Raw genomic sequence first — 19,843 nt, 5'->3', positions numbered from 1 at the left:
AAAGAACTCCAGGTGGGATCCTAGGGCTGTGTGGCACAATTCAATGTAAATAAAGTGAGAGAACATGTTACTGAACATTAGTAATCAGGATGCTTGCAATCAGTTCCAAAGCATTGCTGTAAATGCTTTCTTTCCCTTGAGTGTGTTCTCAGGCTGAGTGAAAGAGACTGGAAAGAAACTAAGCTACTTAGAAGTAGGAACCCAATTTTTCTTCCATGTGAGCCTTCTGTTTTGCTAGGATAAGTGATAGAGCAACCAGTGCTGAATTAACAGTGCTGAATCATGGCTAGCATCTTACTTTGTGTGTTATAACAGCCCCTCAAAGCTGAGATTGGTGTAAAAGTATGTGATGAGAATCCATCCATCTGAGGTGACTGCACTGAGAACAGGACTTGACCTCTTATTCACAAGGTAGGGCACACTCTTGTAGGTGTTTAAAATCTGACGTGCTTGAGGTATGAAATCCATTTTATTGCTTTGTCTTTTTATGTGGCCTGTCTGAGGTAGAGCATACAAGGTCTGGCAGCCGTTCTGAGCTTTACAAACGCAGGATAGGAAGGTAACACACTGTGCTTTTCTGTGCTAGGTGGAATCTGGTTTTAGACTGAGTTTATGAATAAACATAGAATCACGGAATGGTTTGGGTTGGAAGGGACCTTAAAGATCATCTAGTTCCAGCCCCCCTGCCATGGTCAGGGACACCTTCCACTAGACCAGGTTGCTCAAAGCTCTGTCCAGCCTGGCCTTGAACCCTGCCAGAGAGGAGGGGGCAGCCACAGCTCCTCTGGGCAGCCTGTTTCATGTGGGACTTAAGTACACACACACAGTGAAAGTCTCACTTAAGCATAACTTAATCCTATAGCAAACAAAGGGATCTGTATTTAGTTCAAACATTTTACTGTAGTCCCAACTCGGGTGTTGCATTTTCAGCCTGTCAGTACAGTGTAGCTGATAGAAGCTAAATGAAGTATTCAGTTTACCCTGCCCTTAAAAGAGCTAATATTTGGAAATAACTGATACCTTCGGGGTGTTTTTATATTTTTACAAATTGGTTAGCTGCATAAATACTAACTGCTCCCAGATATTTAATGTTTAATGCTGTTTCTGTGGTAAATCACAATGGCAAATGGGTTCAGCTTGGATCTGATGCATCAGCAGTGCTTGATCTTTCGGAGTTGGGTTCTTGGGACTTAAATGACTTAAATCCTGTGGAGCTTCTTACACATTTGGTCTTCCAGGCTGCCATGTGCTAAACTTTAGGAGTGTGGAAAACACTAGAGATGGACTTCTCTCCTGTTGTGTGGAAGAGCACCTGCTTGTGTCTAACGCAGTCCATGCAGAGGACGTTGTTAATGTTTGAACTACCTCTGCGAACACTAGGGCTGAAGCAAACAGCATTATTACAATGAAAACAGAAGGCGAATCACACCACCTACAGTATCAGTTGACTGGCACATGAATATTGAGTGATAGAGCAGGAACAAAACTTGCAAGCGCTTTCACACCAGGTGGAAAAACCCGGGAAAGACAGTATAATTGAACTGCTGGACACTGAGCAATCACCCTGACATAACATGCCAGAATAATCATAGTAGTGTTACCAGGCTGCAAACCTTACAGGATAAAGTGGGATGTGCAGATGGGATACAAAGTATAAGTGTAAAAATACTGGGTGTGTTTTGGGGTAGGACTTGCTATGAAATCTTCATAGTTGGAAGTCCTGTACTGCATTTTATTACCAGGACATTGCAGTAGTATCCTTCTCCAGATCAGAAGGGTATGTGATTTGAACGCTGGAGTAGTAACAATGGGAGATTTTAGGTACCTCATGTAGACAGACCCCAAAGCCTGACTTGGGTGAGAAGTAGAGAGAACTTGAATGCAGTGGTAGTCACTGCATAGAACAACTAGTGGTAGACAAGAGAAGACTCCTGATTTACTTTTCAGTACTGCTTGAGACAGATGTTAGCTGGAGAACTACTCTAGCTGTCACAATATGATTAGGTTTTACATGTGGTTGGAGAGAGCAGGCCAAATTGTCTGTATGGAAATTCTATTTTTAGGAGAGGGTCGAGGTAAAAAAAGGGCAGTTTAAAAACAAAGAACTGCAAAAGGAACAATCAAAGCAAGATACCTACAATGCCCATGTACAGCCTGAAGACTTAAACCTTCTGTTTTAGAAGCCCAGGTAAAACATGCCTCACTGCAAGTAGAAGCCAGCACCCCTGCAATGGCTCCATAGCAAAGCTGAAGAGGTGTTTTGGGGAAACAGTTGGTACTTAAAGCAGAAAGCTTGTGCAAACAAGCCTGTAAAATATGTAAGATTAAATGTAAACTGGAAAGGAAAAATGTGAAACCATAATCAAGCAGTATTTTGCAAAGGGTGCTCAAACTGATGGGTCATGGTTACTTCAATGTATTGCAAGTAGAAAGTCAGCAAGGGAATTTGTAGAAATTGTCCTTGACAATGGGGAAAATGGCAGATGCTGAGTGATTTTACATCAGTCTTTGCTGCAGATTCCCACCCCAATATGTTCGTCGCAGTGGGTAAGTCAGGGTTCCTAGATCAGTTTACAGTAAATATACAGGAAACATTAGACTGTATATGACAATATGCAAGTAAAACACCAGAAAGCTGCCAAGACCACAGTGTTTATCGGAGTCCTGAAGGAACTCTGATATTAAGACTGTTGCAGGCAAATGGTATCTAACTTTCTGTTGCAGTTACTGTGCTGGAGACCTGATGAGTTGTCAGTGTAACTCTTGCAAGTAAAGGTCTGTAGGGAGAGCCTGGGAACTACAAACTGTCAGACATCTTGCTAGGAATAAATATTAGTGGTAAAGATGATGAACCACTGAACATATAGATAGAACAGTCTGGGAAAAAAACACTGTGGCTTCTGTAAAAAAAAAAAAAAAATCTTGCCTCATTGGCTGGAACTCTTTCGGCGTGTCTTCATGTGGGTAAAAAGGGATCTAGTGAATGTAACAGATTTTGTGATGCCCCACACTAAGCACTGAGGAAATAACATTGCTGCAGGACCACAGGAAAGCTCCTATAAGGCCTGAAAGCTGGTTAAAGGGTAGGAAGTAACAGGTAGGGCTTACTGGCTACTCTTGCAGTAAATATAAATCAGCTTTGGGGCCCAAGGAGTAAATGCTGGGACCAATGCATTGAGTATTTTTATTGATATCCCAGAGGAGCATGTGCAACAACAATCTCTCAGTTTGTTGATGATAGGAAGCTCTTTCAGGTAGTTGTTGGAGCGCTGATGGCAAGGAAAACTGGAAGAATGTCCCAAAACTGACTGGGTAGGCAAAGTGGTAGCAGGCGAGTTTCAGTGCGCTGTAGGTAAAGGTAGGACAGTGCATCCAGGGGCAAAATAATCTGCAGGTTTGTTTATATGATTCTGAACTTGAAGCTGGCATTTACAGCTCTAGGAGAGCAGACAGTCTTTACCAAGATCATTATCAATGTGAGAGAATGAAAAAAGCCAATAGCACTAAGCATCATCAAAGAGGGTAATGACAACAAGAGGGAGTAATTTTCTTGTTATATAAAACTTTGCACTTGCACAAAAATTCACTTGAGTATTATAGTTCTGACTTCCACCTCAAGAAGGAGAACAGGGTTAGAGAAGATGCAGAAAAGTACCTGTAAAATGACAAAAGGGATAGAGCAACTGACTTCTAGGTAGAGAATGAAAATGCTGGGACCCGCTAGTTTAGAGAAAGTGTATAGTGGAGATATGTCTGAGGCTTATGAAATGAGGAGCTGCTGAGGGAACTGGGGTGGTTTAGTCTGGAGAAGAGGAGGCTGAGGGGAGACCTCATGGCCCTCTCCAACTCCCTGAAAGGAGGGTGCAGAGGGCTGGGGATGAGTCTCTTGAACCAAGGAACAAGCAATAGGACAAGAGGGAATGGCCTCAAGCTGCGCCAGGGCAGGGTTAGACTGGCTCTTAGGAAGTATTTCTTTGCAGAAGGGGTTGTTGGGCGTTGGAATGGGCTGCCCAGGGCAGGGGGGGAGTCCCCATCCCTGGAGGGGTTGAAGAGTCGGGGTGACCCAGCGCTGAGGGATCTGGTGGAGTTGGGAACGGTCAGTGTGAGGTTCATGGTTGGACTGGAGGATCTTCAAGGGCTTTTCCAACCGAGATGATTCTGTGAAATCATGAAGGCAGAGGATAAGCTGAATACCAAGCTTATTTGGAAAATCCCACAATTCTAGAGGTAACAGACACATGGACACTGGTTTAGAGCAGGCGAAGGAGCATACTTCTGTATAGCACATAGTGAGCTTCTGGAACTTGTTACTGCAGGAGGAGGTAGAGGCTGAGTGTATACGTATACTCACAAAGGGATTACAGATTCACAGCTAACAGGTCTGTAAATAGATAATAAAAAGGATAGGCGGAGATGTGCCTTCTAACATCCTTGTTCTAGTGGATGCTGAAGGAGTTTGAAGGAAAGAAAGAATTATTGAGAAGAGCCAGACCTAAATATCATCTCCAGCGATGCCTGCTAGGCAGGCTATTGGGCTACATTGACCTTTGTTCTGACCCACTCAAGTATTCCCTATGTTCCTAAGTTTGAGTCACTTTCTCACAGGTGGTATGTTCATTTTCTCATCTTTTACTGTCATCTAAGAGTTGACATTTTACTTGGATGCCATGGGTAAGGGCCTGTGAATTTTTCATTATAATTATGAAAGAACTGGTATTGAAATATGAGTTATGGATTTCTAATGTCCTTGGGGATGTTGTATATAATGAAGTGTGCACTTACATTCTGTCAGATCTGAGAACCTTCTTTGTTTTCTAAGCAGAATGGGGATTATTTTCTAAATTTTAGGCAAAAAGCATCATCTTGCTATATGTCCAAGCAGTCAGTGGATGAAAAGCTTAGTTTAGAACACTCAGACCCAGAGGACATGAATGCTTCCTGATTTGCGTGGCATATCTTAGCTCAGCATTTTGTTTGCCTCCCATGGCCCTCTAACATCTGGTGAGTAAAGCTCAGGATTAGTAAATTCTCCCATGAGGTTCTGAAGAGCAAATTCTGCTTTCATGTTAAAATACTGATTTGATTGTAAGATTGAGGGAAGATCCTACTTCTATTAATGGTTTGGATCCATGTTGAAGGTCTTGTCTTGGTTTAAATTTGCAGTCCAGTCTCATTACTGCAGACTACTTTGTGTAGCTTCAATTACAGTCAGTGTGAGAACCTTTTGTATTCTCCTTTGGATATTTGGAGAGGAACATTTAGGTCAAAGGGAACTGCTCGGATATCATCCAGAGGTTTAGAGAGTTGAGTCTTAGCATTGGGGAAAACTCTCTGTGAGAGAGGAAAGTATTTAGCCTTTTAACACACAAGTTTTTGGGGCTGTTTGTTAGGGGTTACCAGTTCCTCCTTTCTCTTGCTTTCCCCCACTCCTCTTTTTTTTTTTTTTACCATATGTCTCCTGGGAATGGACCATCTTATATGTACAGTGTCTAACATGATGTAGTTGACTCCTGGGCTGCTTAGGTTCCAATTAACATTTTATAAAAAGGGAGGAAGCATGTGGGAGTGGAATTGAGAGTGGGAAGAATTGTCTGATATGCCAAAAAAATTTGATTTTTTTTTTTTTCCCCCTGCTGCTCAGTGACTCATCCAAACCACGTGTTGTGTGTCCAGTTGTTACTTGATTTTGCAATAGCTGATTTCCATGGGACAGCCTTCTTAAATGCTAATCATCTGAGGGGGGTTATCTAGACTCATTCTTTCATGTTTTTTGGCTGCCTGTCCAGGTCTCAGCTGGTTTAAGAATTTAAAAGAGCGCAGCTGAGCTGTTAATTGACTGTAATAAGATTTCTTTGGATGCTGGAGGTGAGCACACCTTTGGGAACAGAAAAGAGTTACTTTTTTAATGTACAAAAGCTGGCTTGGAGAGGGCTGGATAGATGATGCATAGCTTTGAAACTAAACTGTCAACTGGTTGATGGTCTGAGGTTGCCTGAAGTAGGACGAAGTGGGGAGTAGGGAGGTAATTTTGTGCTCTTTCAGAACTTTGAGGGGAAACTTGTTTCTCATTAAACAAGAACGGGATTTGTTTTACTGCCTTAAGGTATGTGCCAGAAGAGCTGCTAAGACCACCAGCAGTACTAGAAGGTTTTAGGTCTCTGATTTAAAGAATAAATCTCGGAGGGTTATTCACATGGATAAGCTTGTTGTCAGGTATTTTTGATCTTTCAGTTAAGATACATCCTTACTACCTAGAGAGGGAGAGATGCATTCACCTTTTGTGGTTACTGGATGGTTTAATTTTCCCCAAAGTTCAGTCACAGTGCTGTTTGTCCACTTAAGACGCATGAATCATTGCTGTAGTATCTCCTAACTAGCACCTTGGCCCCAACTTGGTGTTCAAAAGACACTGAAATCAGCCAACCAGCAGGGAAGAGGAGGATGACAGTAAAGATAGCTTGCTACTGTGAGCTCTTGAGAGGTTTGTAGGAAGCCTCTGGCCTGGGAAGGAAGATTTGCTTTCCTGATCAGTGGAAAGTGAGAGGTCTAGGATGAAATTTGATTCAGTTGAAGGCAACATCTGTGGCTTTGCACAGCTTTGGTTATGGAGTGCAGAAAGAATATCTATGACTTTTCTTTTTCTGTTAGCAGTATCAATTCCCAGACAGGGAAGAAAAGCAGAGAGCTGTACTTTATTGACCAGTCAGATACCTTTGTACCAGAGGGAGGATAAATGTTTTTGCAATATAGTTATTTCAGTTTGGGGTGCTTTTGTAACACTGAACTTCCATCCCTTGAGAGCTTTTCCCCTTAATAGAATTTGTGACTGAAAACAGTTTGCAAACCAAACACTGCCAAGTTTTGCCTGATTTGCAGGTTAAAGTAATGCAAAACAGGTAGCTCTTCCTATCTTCATGACCTGCCCAAGTACTGTAATTCAGCCAAGGCTTTCAAAACTCAGCAAACTAAAGTCTGAAATTGTGAATCTGCAAGTCAGATGATCTTCGATGCTTGTTGCAAAAGACTGAAAAAGCTCAAGTTCTTCTTGGCTGACAAGTAAACCTGGTAGGCTTGCACTTAATGGTGTCCTTTTCCCTGTGGAAGGCTCAGTGCCTGTGACTGCAAAGCCTGGGGGAAGGAAAAAATTAGCACTCTTCTAGTAGCTTGTGAGCCTGTATGGTCTGCAAATAAATCCACAGGCCCCAGAGAAGTGACAGGTGATGTTACCAACAGCTTTCTGAGTATACTCTCTTGAGGCTTTCACCCTTGCCCATTTTTTCAGATGTTTAGAACATGCTATTTCCTCCTCACACAAGGGCTAGCTGTAGAGTGGTTAACCACCTGGCTTGATGGATCAAGATGGTCTTGGAGAGTCTGGCTGTGTGCATGAAGCAAATGGACATTGAGTTATGTGCCTTAACTGCTCTCCTATGTCCTTCTGTAGCATGCTACCCCTTGTGCAGAGGGTTTCCCCTTCCTTCATCTGTGGGAGGTTGCAGACAAGTGCCAGCTAAGTGCTATAAATAACATCACCTGCTGCTCTTTTGAGGGAACTTCAGGCTTTCTCTTGAATCAACATCACCTTTAAGCAGCACTTGCTTGAATTTGCCGAGTGTATATGCAGACATCTGAAGGTGGGATGGGTTATTTTAAGCTATGATGAGGCAAGGTGTGCACAGCATGGTGTGGCAGAATCATGCAAACCATGGCTTGCAAAGTTTATTTATTACCACCCACTTCCTTTTCAAAGGAGTAAGACCTGAAAGGTGGGGAAAGGAGAGGTGGAATAAGTTTAGGTTCTTTGCAGTTGATGAACTGTAGACGCTCATGATGGGACAGAAGGTCCTGCCCTGCTGAGTGTTAGAGATGCTGTTGTATGCTCTTTCTGGGAGGCAACAGAATAAAGGAAGAGTAACTTGGGCAACAGAACTACTTCTGTTGGAGGGCATCTGGGCACCTGAAGATGTGAGATCTGCAACCTCACTAAGTTTGGTGTAGTTGGTTCATGAGTAAGTTGGCTTTTAAAACAAAACCAAAAACTCTGGGGTTTGAGTATTTTCCTGAAGATGAGCTCAGTGAATGTTTGGCTCAGCCTAGTAGCCAAGGGAACAACCAGGTCTAATTGCTGGAAGCAGCCTAGAGAGCAAATGTGGTTTATGGGGCTTCTTCCCCTTAGGCAGTGAAGTCTATTGAGAACTTATTTTAGTGGTAGAGCTGTAACTGTGTGTTGTTCTGTAGATGTGCTGTGCCACAGCCAGTGCTGTTGGTGTGGAAAATGGTGCATGCCAGAAGGAGAGAGGGTCTTGGCTGGGTGATATTTTTTAATTTTATTTTATTTTTTTGGGGGGGGGGGGGGGGGATCTCGAGCAGTTTATACCTCCTCAGGATGCAGCATAACTATTTTCTTACCTTTCAGATCTGAGTGAGTGTAAGTCCTTGCATAATCAGAAACCACAGATGACGGGCAAGTGCCATGGTATAATCTCTGTAAATGAGTATTACTCCAATATCAAGAAAAGTATTTTTGGGTGATAATGTGATCACACCACTGTATCACTAAAACTATTGTTCAGAAGGTCATGCTGTAAATTTGGTTTCCTCAAGTACTGGTTTATACTGGAGGTTTCTGAATGTGGTCTTAGCAGATGTTTATCCATGTGCTTGTGGAAGTAAGAATGTACATTTACTACTCATTTTCCCCTTCCTGGTAATGATCAAAGTTGGGTTTTTTGATTGTTGCAGTCAATAGTTTTATAGTTAAGGCTCTGTTTTTTGCCATCAAGTCTAGTGCTTATTCCTGCCTGATGTACAAGCAGGACAGAAGGTTCTGTGGTGGCTCTGTCACACAAGCAGTGATCTTTGTGTAGACTGAGAGGATTGCTATCAGCAGCTAAAATCTCTCTTGCTAAATATCTGTGAAGACAAGCTGTCAGGGAGTATTGTTCACTGGTTTTGGACTCTTTTTCTGGCAGAATATTCTGGATGATCATGATGAGAGTATAAGCACCACAGCAGATTAGTTTTTCTAATCTTGTTAGTGCCTGGATGTGCAGACTTGGATGGAAAGGATGTGCAGACAAGGCAGGGGTGGAAGTTGCAAGCTGACAAGACTTTTTCTGGAGTAGCTCCAATGTAAAAGAGCCAAGAGAGCAAGACTAGAATCAGAAGAAGAAATTTCATGGTGGTAAAGAGTACATTGTTTCCCTCTGAATGCTTCTAAAGGAGAAAAGTCATGGTACCACTGGTGGACCTGAGAAGTAAAACATGACAAGAGAGTCTGCATACTCATGGGCAGGGAGGGATTGAATTTAATCTATTGTCTTGTTCAAAATTCTGCATGTTCCCTCAAGCAGTTGTGTTCGGCTCAGTAGAGAACAGGTATCCAGATACTTGTCTAGGCCAGAAGTCAGTTCTAAGCACTCAGCTGGATGATAGCAAGTTTGCCACAAGGACCTGACTTACTCTCCCCTGTGAGAAATCTTAGGGGCAGCCAGATCTTTGAGTCCTCATGCATCCTGCAGCCTGCGCATTCACACTGCAAGGAAGATGTTGATGTAAAAGAAAACCATGCCCAGCTTGAGGAAACAGAGGGAGATCTGGCCTCAGATGCGAAGTGAAAATATTGAGTAGAAAAAGACTGGGTAGAAAATCAGTGGATTATGTTGTGGTTCTGGGAATGCAGTTAATTTATGGAAACAAGGCCTGGCTTGGCTACATCCAGAGCAACCTAGTTCCATGTAGATTTTTCTCCTCTGTTAGCATAGGGAAATGTCTTTTGCTCTGATTCTTGCTGTTCCTGTGCAGGTAGGAAGGCAGGGTACTATGAGAATTTATTATAGGCTTTGTGAGATTCAGATCAGTAGAGTTAACATGCAATCTTTCTGGACTTCTTTGGAGAGCAGCTTCATGTGCTTGCCTTGTTTGGAGTTAACATGTTGAACACTTGCTTTTCTTGAGAAATGGGAAGGATTTGTATTCTCACATCTGCATGCTCACAGGGCTTTTACTTCCCTCTTGAGAGATCCCTTAATATTTAATTGGACATTTTGTTGCCACTGTGTTGATGGAAACCCTCCATTTTTTGTTCTCATAAGATTAGAAGTCTTCCAGTTTTTCCGATAATTCCCCACAATGTAGTGCAAGTGCTGAGTGGATGTTTGGGAGGTTTGAAACCCCTTCTGTGAATAACTGTTTCACGCAGAGCATTAGGGATTTCATTGCCAGACATGCTGTGAAATACAAGTTTTTGTTTCTTCTGTATTCTGTACTATTAGCTGGAAGTACACTGCAGTGATAGCAAAAAGACAGTAGGATATTTCAACTGAGCTAATGTCTGGGGGAGGAATGGAAGCATTTTCCTTTGCTGTGTTAGATCCGTGTTTGTTTTAAATCTTTTGGCTTCAGCAAAAGGCTGAAAAAGAACAATGTGTTTCTGTAGTTTCCTAGGACTGTCTCGCCTTGGGGGCAAGAGGTCTCTCTTTAAAAACCATTTCCCATACCATTTATTTCTTAAGGGTTTCATCCAGTTCCCACTGTAGTCAGTTACAGATCTTCTGACTTCAGTTCAAGTTGATTTGGATCAAGATACGCAATTTTAGCAATGTGGAGGAGTTTAGTAGAATTGACTAATTAACACTTCAAAACAAGGGCCACGTGGGCTCTTCTGTGGCAAGTAAAATGGATTTTTCTTCTTCCAGCTGCTGCAAAGATGAACAGTAATATTGACTATGAACTTCACTCTTTCACTGTTGACATTACTTGACATTAGAAGCGACAGATGATCACATTCTCAACATTTGGTTTAGTCCACTGGGAAATTAAGGATTCCCCTTTTCTTCCCATAGAATGGTATAAGTTATTCCCACAATGCTCTTTTTTTATAAGCAACTTCACTGCTTTGCTTTTAGGGAAAAACATTTCAGTGTGAGTTGAAGTTGAGTCCTGCTACGAGATGCTGCACCAGAGCTGACAAGCTAGGAAGAATGTGGGACTCTGGTCAAGCTGAGAGAGAAGTTTTTTCCCTTTTAGAAAATTCTTAATGTAACTTGCACTTATCCAGTTTTCAGGTCTTTGTATATGAAGAGCTTTTAATGAAGCCACAACTGATTCTTCACTAGAACAAGACTGTAGCATTTGCAAAAATGTTCTTATAGTCTCAAGAAAAAGCCATTTAGAAAGACTTTCTGGTTTATTTTTAAATTTATCCATGTTCCATAGTACCCAGAATACCTGGCTGTAGGTAAGTCACTGCAGTAGCTGATCTATATGAAGAAGGTGGGAAAGCCTTGGGTGGTGTTGCAGGATGCTTGGTGAATCCCTTTGAGGGCAAGATGTTTCCCTGTTAGCAGTATCCCCAAAGAAGGTCTCAAAGGCCAGCTAATAATGTACATATCTGAATCTGCATTTGTCTGCTTCTCTGTATCCATCAACACTGAAGATCATCCCTTCTCATTTCCAACATTCACCTATAAGCTTTAACTTGGATGTCACTAAGAAGTAAAGTTTGTGAAGCTGCCAGACGCTTGTTTGGCAGGGTGGCTGTGGATTCACTAGGGGGTAGCTGGATGATACGTAGCTCTCAAGCCAATGTGCTCTGGGTAGATGGCTCCTGTATCTGGTTCCAATGTCCTGCTCTTCAGCTGCTCCACAGGTTGTTGTGCCTCTGTCTTGAGGCCAGAATGGCACAATTATGTCAGGAGTGTACTGCATAGAGCAAGGGGTTATGTTTGAAAGAATTCAAAGAGAAAGGCCTGCTTGCAAGCTGAGACCCCACATGTGCCCTAGTGCCTTTCCTGGAAGGCACTGAGGTACCTTGGTTGCAGTGCCTGTAACAGATGGGTGGGCATTCCCCACCTCCCCAGGTGACCCAAGACTGCTTTGATTTCACCCTGGTAAAGAAAAGAAATGACAGTGGCACCAGTCCTAGCTATGCTGCCTGTCTACAAGCAGAGAAGCACACTTGTGTGTATGCTGAGGTCTTCAGAAAGTGAGGCAGAGCAGATGGGAATCTACAAAAGAGGGGGAAAGTATGTTAAAGTGACTAGTCTTTGTTACCCAGTTTCTTCCAACATCTTTGCAAATATTGACGATGAGTCATTCTGAAGCCTTGTCATTTTTCCTGTGGTTAAGAGTTCCCAGACTTTTGTAAGATGTGTCCTGTTAGAAGCATGGATCTACTCCAGACTCTTTTACAGTGATCTAGGCTATTATAAACAAAAGTCAAGAAACCTTAGCTCAAAGCTTTTGTTAAAAAAAACACATTAGCACAGTCAAGGTAAGTGTAAGGGGCAGTGTCCTGATTTATACATGAATATAAACCAAATCCTATTGTTCTAGACAGGAATTAAGGAATATATACTTAGCTGTTTGGATAACCAGCATCAACACTTTAGAAAAATGATCCAATGTTTACTTATGCTATGACATTTAATAGATGTGCTTTAGAGTGCCCCTCTCTTTGGGAGGAGAATAGGAATTGGGAGTTGGCTTCACCATTTATATTTTGAGACCCTACCAGATAGTAGGAATAATACATCTTCGAGAGCACGTGAGGCAAAAAATGGAGTCCTGTTCCCACTGAAGCCCATGGGAAATCTCCCACTGACTTCAGAGAGGACAAGGATCCCACCTCAAGTCTAGCACAAAATCTAGAGAACACATCTGGCCAGATGGCAAGAGGAGAATGGTGGTAAGGAACTTTGCAGGCTCTGTTTGGAAGCCAATGAGAACAAGACTGCCTAAAGCATAGAAAACAGCAGAGAGGGGAAGGAAAAATAAACAGATGTGGGCATTTGATTCAAATTTATTTCTCTGTTTTTTCAGTATCTTTCATATGAGGGAGAAGGTGGTGCTGCTTTCCCCTTTGCCTCTAAATTTCATGCTGTCTTTAGGCACCTAGTACAGAATTTATTCTACTGAATGAGTAAATTTCCCAGATATAGGCACCAAAAATATTAAGTGGGGGAGAAATACTGACATATCTAGACTCTGATCAATTTAATAGCACACCACAGGACCACTTTCTTCCCTGTTTTATTGTATCCAACACAGTGGCAAATGATGTTTTTCCCAGTAATAGTCTTCTTGGGCAGCAGTCATGCAGTGGGAGGGGTGACTTAAAAAAAAAAATAAGCTCTTGACTCCAAGAAGTCTTCCTACTCAGAATTATTGGAGGACTCTCCTTTTATGTCACAGATGCAGTTGGCAAACCCTAAACAACTCTTAGCTTCTTGTCCCTGTAGCATTTGTAATAGAATTTGACATGCTGCTCTGACATCCTTCAACATGCATGTTTTGAAAGCTAATGGTTTTTTAGCTGTTTGTATTCTGTGGTTGTTGGTGGAGCTTGCCACTGCAGTGTTTGTGGTGGAGTGGTCATCTCTATAGTAGCAAAATCAGTCAGTAGAAGGAATAACTGGGGAAATTCAAGTCATCACATTTAAAGCATGATAGTTTTAGTATTTTTGCCTGGCAAATTGCTGATTCAGGTAGCCCAAATTAGCTAAAATTCATGAAATGGAATAATAGTTGCAGACAAAGGCAAAGAGATCAGGACTTTAAGAATGAGCTATGATATTTAGTAGTATATTTACGACATAATTGTGTGATCAGGGGAAAGAAGAGGCAGAAAGGGAAGTGTTAAGAAATCCCATAGTTTGGGGCACTTCCCCCACATTTCCTCCCCCTGCTTTTTTAATGTGATATGTCATATTTTCATGTGCCTAATTTCTCTGGACCCTGTGGAAGGATGCACCTGAGATGATAGACGAGATGAATTTAGACTAAAAATTGTGAGAGAGAAGCTTAGAATTGGAGAGAAGATAAGACAGTATGGACCCAAAAATCTCTTGGTAAGGTTATTAACTCAGCAAAGGCTTGCATTAAGTTTGCAATTTGGTTTAGAACTAGTTCCTTTTGATTTTTTTTTTTTTTTTTTCACTAGGTCTTGAGGATCTTTGGAGTTTTGCAACCCTCCCAGGTGCACATTGTGGACTAAGTAGCAACCCTTGCAGTTTAGCAGCTCAGGGTTACTTTGCCATGTTTTCAACACATGAAGAAACGTGAAAGGAAACCTCCTGTTTAAAACTCTGGATCACACTTGTGTTCAGGTAGAGAGAAGGCTGGCTGTAGCTTGCATGCTGAGTTTGTTTGATTACCTATGGCATCCTGGTGTCTGTGTAGCCCAGTAGTGCGTAGGGGAATGAATCGGCGGGGAGAAGAACTGTAATAGGTTTATGGTAGGCAATTTTTACCCAGTGCAAAACAGAATAGCTCTTTCAACTCTTTTGGAGCTGTGTTGACTCATGCCAGGAGGAGACCTTTCTCTGGTTTCCTCTGACTGTCTCTTGGGCTCATTTGTTTTTGTTACAGTGGTGGCTTACGCTGTATGTACTACAAGTAGAGAGCAGTCTTCCTCTGACACATCTCTGCCTTGCACCCCTCCTGTTCCTGGAGACTGCCACTAGCACAAACCCCTCCTTGAAGAGGTTAACGAAATGGCTGTATTGGAGGCATTGCAGGATGGGGTTGGTAGGAAATTGAGTGGTGTGCAGTGCCAAACCCATGATGTGCGTGCTCTTTCCATTGGGAGCACTGAGTCATAAAACGAAATAAAAAGCTGTTACATTTCTGCATGATGAAAAAAACGGGCCCCAGTCTAGCCTCTGTTATGTACTCGCACAATCCCTGTCCAGTGAACGCTTTCCCTATTATAGGTTATGAAACCTGGCTCCCCTTGGTAGAAATTAAATTTATTTCAGCTGAAAAGAATTGGGCGTCACCTTGGATGGGCCTTCTCCCTCACCCCCAGTCAGGGCCAAGCACTAGTCTTGTGACTTTCTAAATACAATCCATGTTATTACTTGCTGTTATTTCAATTCAGCTGAGAAGAACTTGGCAATGTCTCCATTTAGTTGTGTTGTCAGCTGGTTGCACTGCTGATCAGTTGTCCAAGGTATGCTTGGTAGAAACTAGAGAAGGAAGCCTTTCTAATAGCTGTAGTTCCCACTTCCAATTCCTGTTTCAGGTGCAGAGCAAGAGTATAACATACAACAGAAGTAGTATCAGATAATTAGAAGCAAGGAAGCTTAAGAGAGGATGTGAGCATTCTCACTTTGTGTCCAGCATAAGGTGTGTTGAGTACCAGGTTTTATTGCATGGTCAGTTACAAAATGATTTCAGTGTGGTTTTAGGTCTGCAGATTTCTTCATAAGTAAAGCTTAGGCAAGAAAAAAAAAAAAAAGCAACCTAATTATTGCAATTATGATCTGATACGCAGTTAGGTTACTTTATATTGCTGTGACCATAGATGAGCTGTGGTCTCAAACTCTCTTGAGAGTTCTGAAAATGCCTCTTTATGTTGCCTCAAGTATGAACAAATGCAGTATAATTCAAATTGTGTGACAGAGCTCAAACTGCCTTTGGTAGAAGCATCATAGTAAGAGTAAAAGGTGAACAGACAATCTGACAAGAACAAATAAGGAATGTTTTGCTTTATGTTAAGGCACATGCAGCTAAAGGAATTGCTGCTGCTTGCACACTATAACTGTTGATAACTGAGTTGTTCTGTGCCTTAGCTGAAACCTGTTACTTGTGTTTTGTGCAGCCTGGGCATGGATGCTAAGCCACTGTGGGTTTGCTGATGGAGAGGTAAGTTGTTGAGACATGGTAACTTGATTGTTTGAACACTGAATAGTAGGATGTCCAGGGTGATGCCATTTTGATGAGGTGGAAGCATGACCTAGTTATACAGTAGCTAACTAGCTGGAATACTTGAAGTCCAGCTACTGTCTGTCAGAAGGTGTTACGTCAGGAATAACTTCAAGGATGCAGACTTGCAAGCTTCATAGGAAGCTGGTTTTGCTTGGGCCAATACTGATGAAGCTTGTGGATGAGCAGAAATGGCCACTTCACAACCCTGTCTCCTTTGCCCATGCAGAAAATCGAAAGAGTAGCCAGCTGTGTAACTGAGAAGATAACCTGGGGAGCCTGGGTGGTAGTGCTGTACTCTGGCTACTGGCTCATAGATAGGTATTATCCTTGTGCATTTGCACTCTGCTTGTAATAGCCAGATGATACAGATGTGAGGCATGGCAAAGTCTTTCCTTGTCTGAATCCAGAGTATTGGTGGCAATCAGACGCTTGCTTCATTTTGTGCTGTTGGTTCTCGTCATCAGGAACGTCTGCCTGCTGCATTTCGTATATATTGTGAGCTAATGGAAATGAAATCTAGGTGATGTGAGGATGGCATTGCTGTTTGGCAAGGATGATTCTTCCAAGCAATGTCTCCTGTGATGTGTGTGCTTAGGGGGAGATCTATTGTCCTGCCCTCCAGTGGGATGTATGAGCAAGATTAGGGTTACTTGGTGACGACTGGATTTCTCTCCAGTGTCCTGCTTGGACCACTAAATTCACTTCTAGATACCTTAAACTGTGGTAGTGAAAAAATTCTTGTTGCTTTGATTAGATTTGATTCACTTTAACCAGTGTGTTTTTCATGTGCTCTGGGAACGCATCTGTGCTTTTCAGTTCAGCATTCTGGATAAAACACTGAAGTTATCAGTGTCTGTGTGTGTGTGAATTTCTGGAGGCAGGGTGGTTTCCTGCTTGCAATGGCAATAGAGTTGAGAGCCAGGAACTCTGTTTAAATCCCTTTGTTATTAGCAGAGTGCACTGTGGCCTTTGGCATTCCCTAATTCCGCTTCTCTTACTGCAAACTGAAGGTAATTATGGTACCTACCATTAGCGGGAGTTTGGAAGATTACTTGAGATTTATTCAGCCTCTTTAAAAATGTAAAGTGATACATCTGTTGAGTATTAACGGTTTGTTAAATTTATTGAGCGCTTTGGGATTGTTGAATGAAAGACCTTATATAAATGACACTTAATTATTGTTATTACTAGAGAAGGGCTAGCACAAAAGCAGCAGTTATCTAGGAATCCATGAAACGAAGGTCTGGAGCATACTGCAAACATCTGCTACCACTTAAAACTTCAACCCAATTACAACATGAGGCCCTAACTTGGAGACAGACATGGAGGAGTAGTTGTGTGATCACTGAGTTGTGGCAAGCCTTCAGTCAGGCTGTTCATATGATGACTATATTCTGTGCACCTTACCCTGTGGGAAGCACTCTGCCCTGGTAGGATTGTCACGGGGATCACATCATACTCCTATCACAAGTCAGCTTTAAACATTGCTGTTTCCTTCCGTACAGAACTGAACAGAAATGTGCCCTGACATTTTTCATTCATGACCTCAAGTGTCCTCACAAACATGGGCAGGACTGTACTGTAGAGCACAGAGCGAAGTTTTCCAAGGCAGGTAATGAAGCTCTATTTCTAGGAGCCCTAACAGCTCCTTCAAACTCTTGGGTTCCAGCATGTGGAAAAACCCATTGGTGTGTGGTGCTTAGCTCTGGGTGCACAATCTGCTTTGCTTCTGGACCAGTGGGAAGCTCTACCCCTCAGTTTGAAGAGAAACTGATAACCTTGCAATACCAGTCTACTGTAAGGCATCTACCCAGTGGCTTCAGAAGAGAAAGGATGAAACCTTCTATGCCTAATGTTGATTGCCAATGACTGTGGCAGTCTTATTATTTCACTGATGCTATGATGAATTCACTGACAAGCTTGCTTTCTTCTAGCCCTTTCTGTGGGTAAGAACAACAGAGGAAACAAGGCAAGGCAAAGGGATTTATTTTAATGGTCCTATTTATGTTCATATTGGGCACCAATAAACCATCAGCTGGCTTATGACTGTGAGCAAAGCTGTTGGTCATGAGGAGCAGGTAGTGTAGATGGCTGGTGAAGTTTTGTATGGTGACTGAACTGAAATAATTCCTCCCATAACAGTTGAAATGGATCACTTAACCATTTTGAGAGTATATTCTGCTAAAAACAAAGTCTATAATTAATGAAAGAAGGTGCCACTACTCTTTTTAACCTACCAATTAAATATAATCCTGCGGTACGGGAGCTTCCAAATCTTGTTCTGATAGCTGTTTATGGATTTTTATATTGTATAGGACCAGGAACTGTAGAAAGAGGCCCAGGCCAGAACATCAGATGTGTAAGCAGCCCTTCTAGGACACACAAGAACCAACTTGAAGTTTAGTTTTATATCAGGTTGAGGAGGAATTTGCATCTCGGAGGTTTCGCATGTCACATGGACTTCCTAATCACAGGAGGAGAAGGGAGAGCTCCACCTCCATCCCCTACCTGGTCTCTCAACCAGCCTGAAATTGCTTAGGATGCTTCATTTAGATCAGTCTGCTGTATTTTTTTCTAGCAATGGTAATAATGGCATTTTAACTCTATTGTATACATAAATATTTTATTATTCAGCAAAAGCTTTTGTTAGTGGTTGTGAGGAAAGAGAAGGACAGATGCTAAAATCTGTAGGTTCTTTTTCTGAGATCTTTCTTTGGGCTTTAGCAGCTTAGCTACAAATGGGGACAAAAAATAGAAGCAATGAATAATCTAAGTATTTATACTCCTGTTTGATCTTCCCTGCTCTTATGAAACTTCTGCTGTTCTTTCCACCCTGCATAGATGTAGACGAATGTTTCTTTCAGCATCTGCCCACCCATGAATCAATACCAGCAAAGGGTTGTGGTTGCTCAGCACACTTGCATTAGTAATATTTTGGCTAGGAGCAGTGCCAGTGACAGGAGCGCCCTGTGCTCAGGACACATCTGTGATTGCTCTTGCACTTGCTTTGCCAGAATACTAGGAAGGAAGGTTGCCTCAGTAGTTCATAGCATCATGGCTCGGGAGAGAGTGGTACCATTCCCTTTTCTTAGACCTGTCTTGTGCAGCAAAAGCTGTGCAGCTTCACTCAGTACAACAGAGCACCTTGCAGGAATAAAATATGTCAAAGATTAATTGGTTCCCAGATCATTTTGTGGTGACAGGAGCTGTAATTTCCACCAATAAATCTCTAGGTTCTGGTTTTGACCGTGAGTCTGTGGCTTTCCCACTTGTGTGCTGGACTGTAAGAGTGCACCGTAGGGGAAATGTTACTTTGGGCATGGAAGGTTAGTCCTTTTGCCAGTGTCTCAGGAGAATGGAACTTCGTATTTGTGCATTGATGTGAACTCTTGTTTTGCAGGAATCTTGTTTCTTTATAGAGCAGTGGAGATATACTTCCTTCCAAAGGCAAGCAAGAGAACATTGCACTTGTGACTAGTCTGTATTTGACTAGACTTTGAGAACTGACTACATTTCAAATTGTGCTAAGTAGTGCACATCATGTATTGTTCCCAGTTCAAACTGCTTGATTTCACTGCTTCATGATTTGCTCTGCAGTTATTGATGTGTAATGGGATAATTCCCTCAGTTAATAAGAAACAAATTTTTTTTCTTCCTAGTCTTGAAGTTTCCCCTTAGGAACAATTAAAGCTGTCTCCTGATACTTTAACTTTGACATTGCCTTTGATACTTTTCTAATCAGGCAAGGTCTTAAGTATTGTTGGTCCCTAGTGGTTTAGAAACCTGAAGTCAGAACCTCAAAAACTGAAAAATTAAAACAAAATTCCTTTTTCTACATCTTCTCTTTCTAAATCTTTTAGGGCTTGTTAGTTCCCATTCCCTAAGCCTTCCTGAACTGTAACTGCTAAACTGTTTTCTTTCGCAAAATATGACTGCCAGAGCAGCGTTTTGAATAAAATATTAGGTATTGCAAAAGTTGACAATGTTGATTGTGCAGGGTCTTGTTGGTTTATTGTTCCCTGTGCCAATTCTAAACATTCAGCATGCTCAGTATTGCTCAGAGTGTGATTAAAATATTGATGTGCTCATCCTCAAGTTGCCTACACAAGAGGAAGGTACCTGGGCTGAATTT

This window comes from Strix aluco, chromosome 6 (assembly GCF_031877795.1).
Source record: "Strix aluco isolate bStrAlu1 chromosome 6, bStrAlu1.hap1, whole genome shotgun sequence".
NCBI classification, from domain to species: Eukaryota; Metazoa; Chordata; class Aves; order Strigiformes; family Strigidae; genus Strix; species Strix aluco.
Note: the sequence above shows the minus strand (reverse complement) of the source record.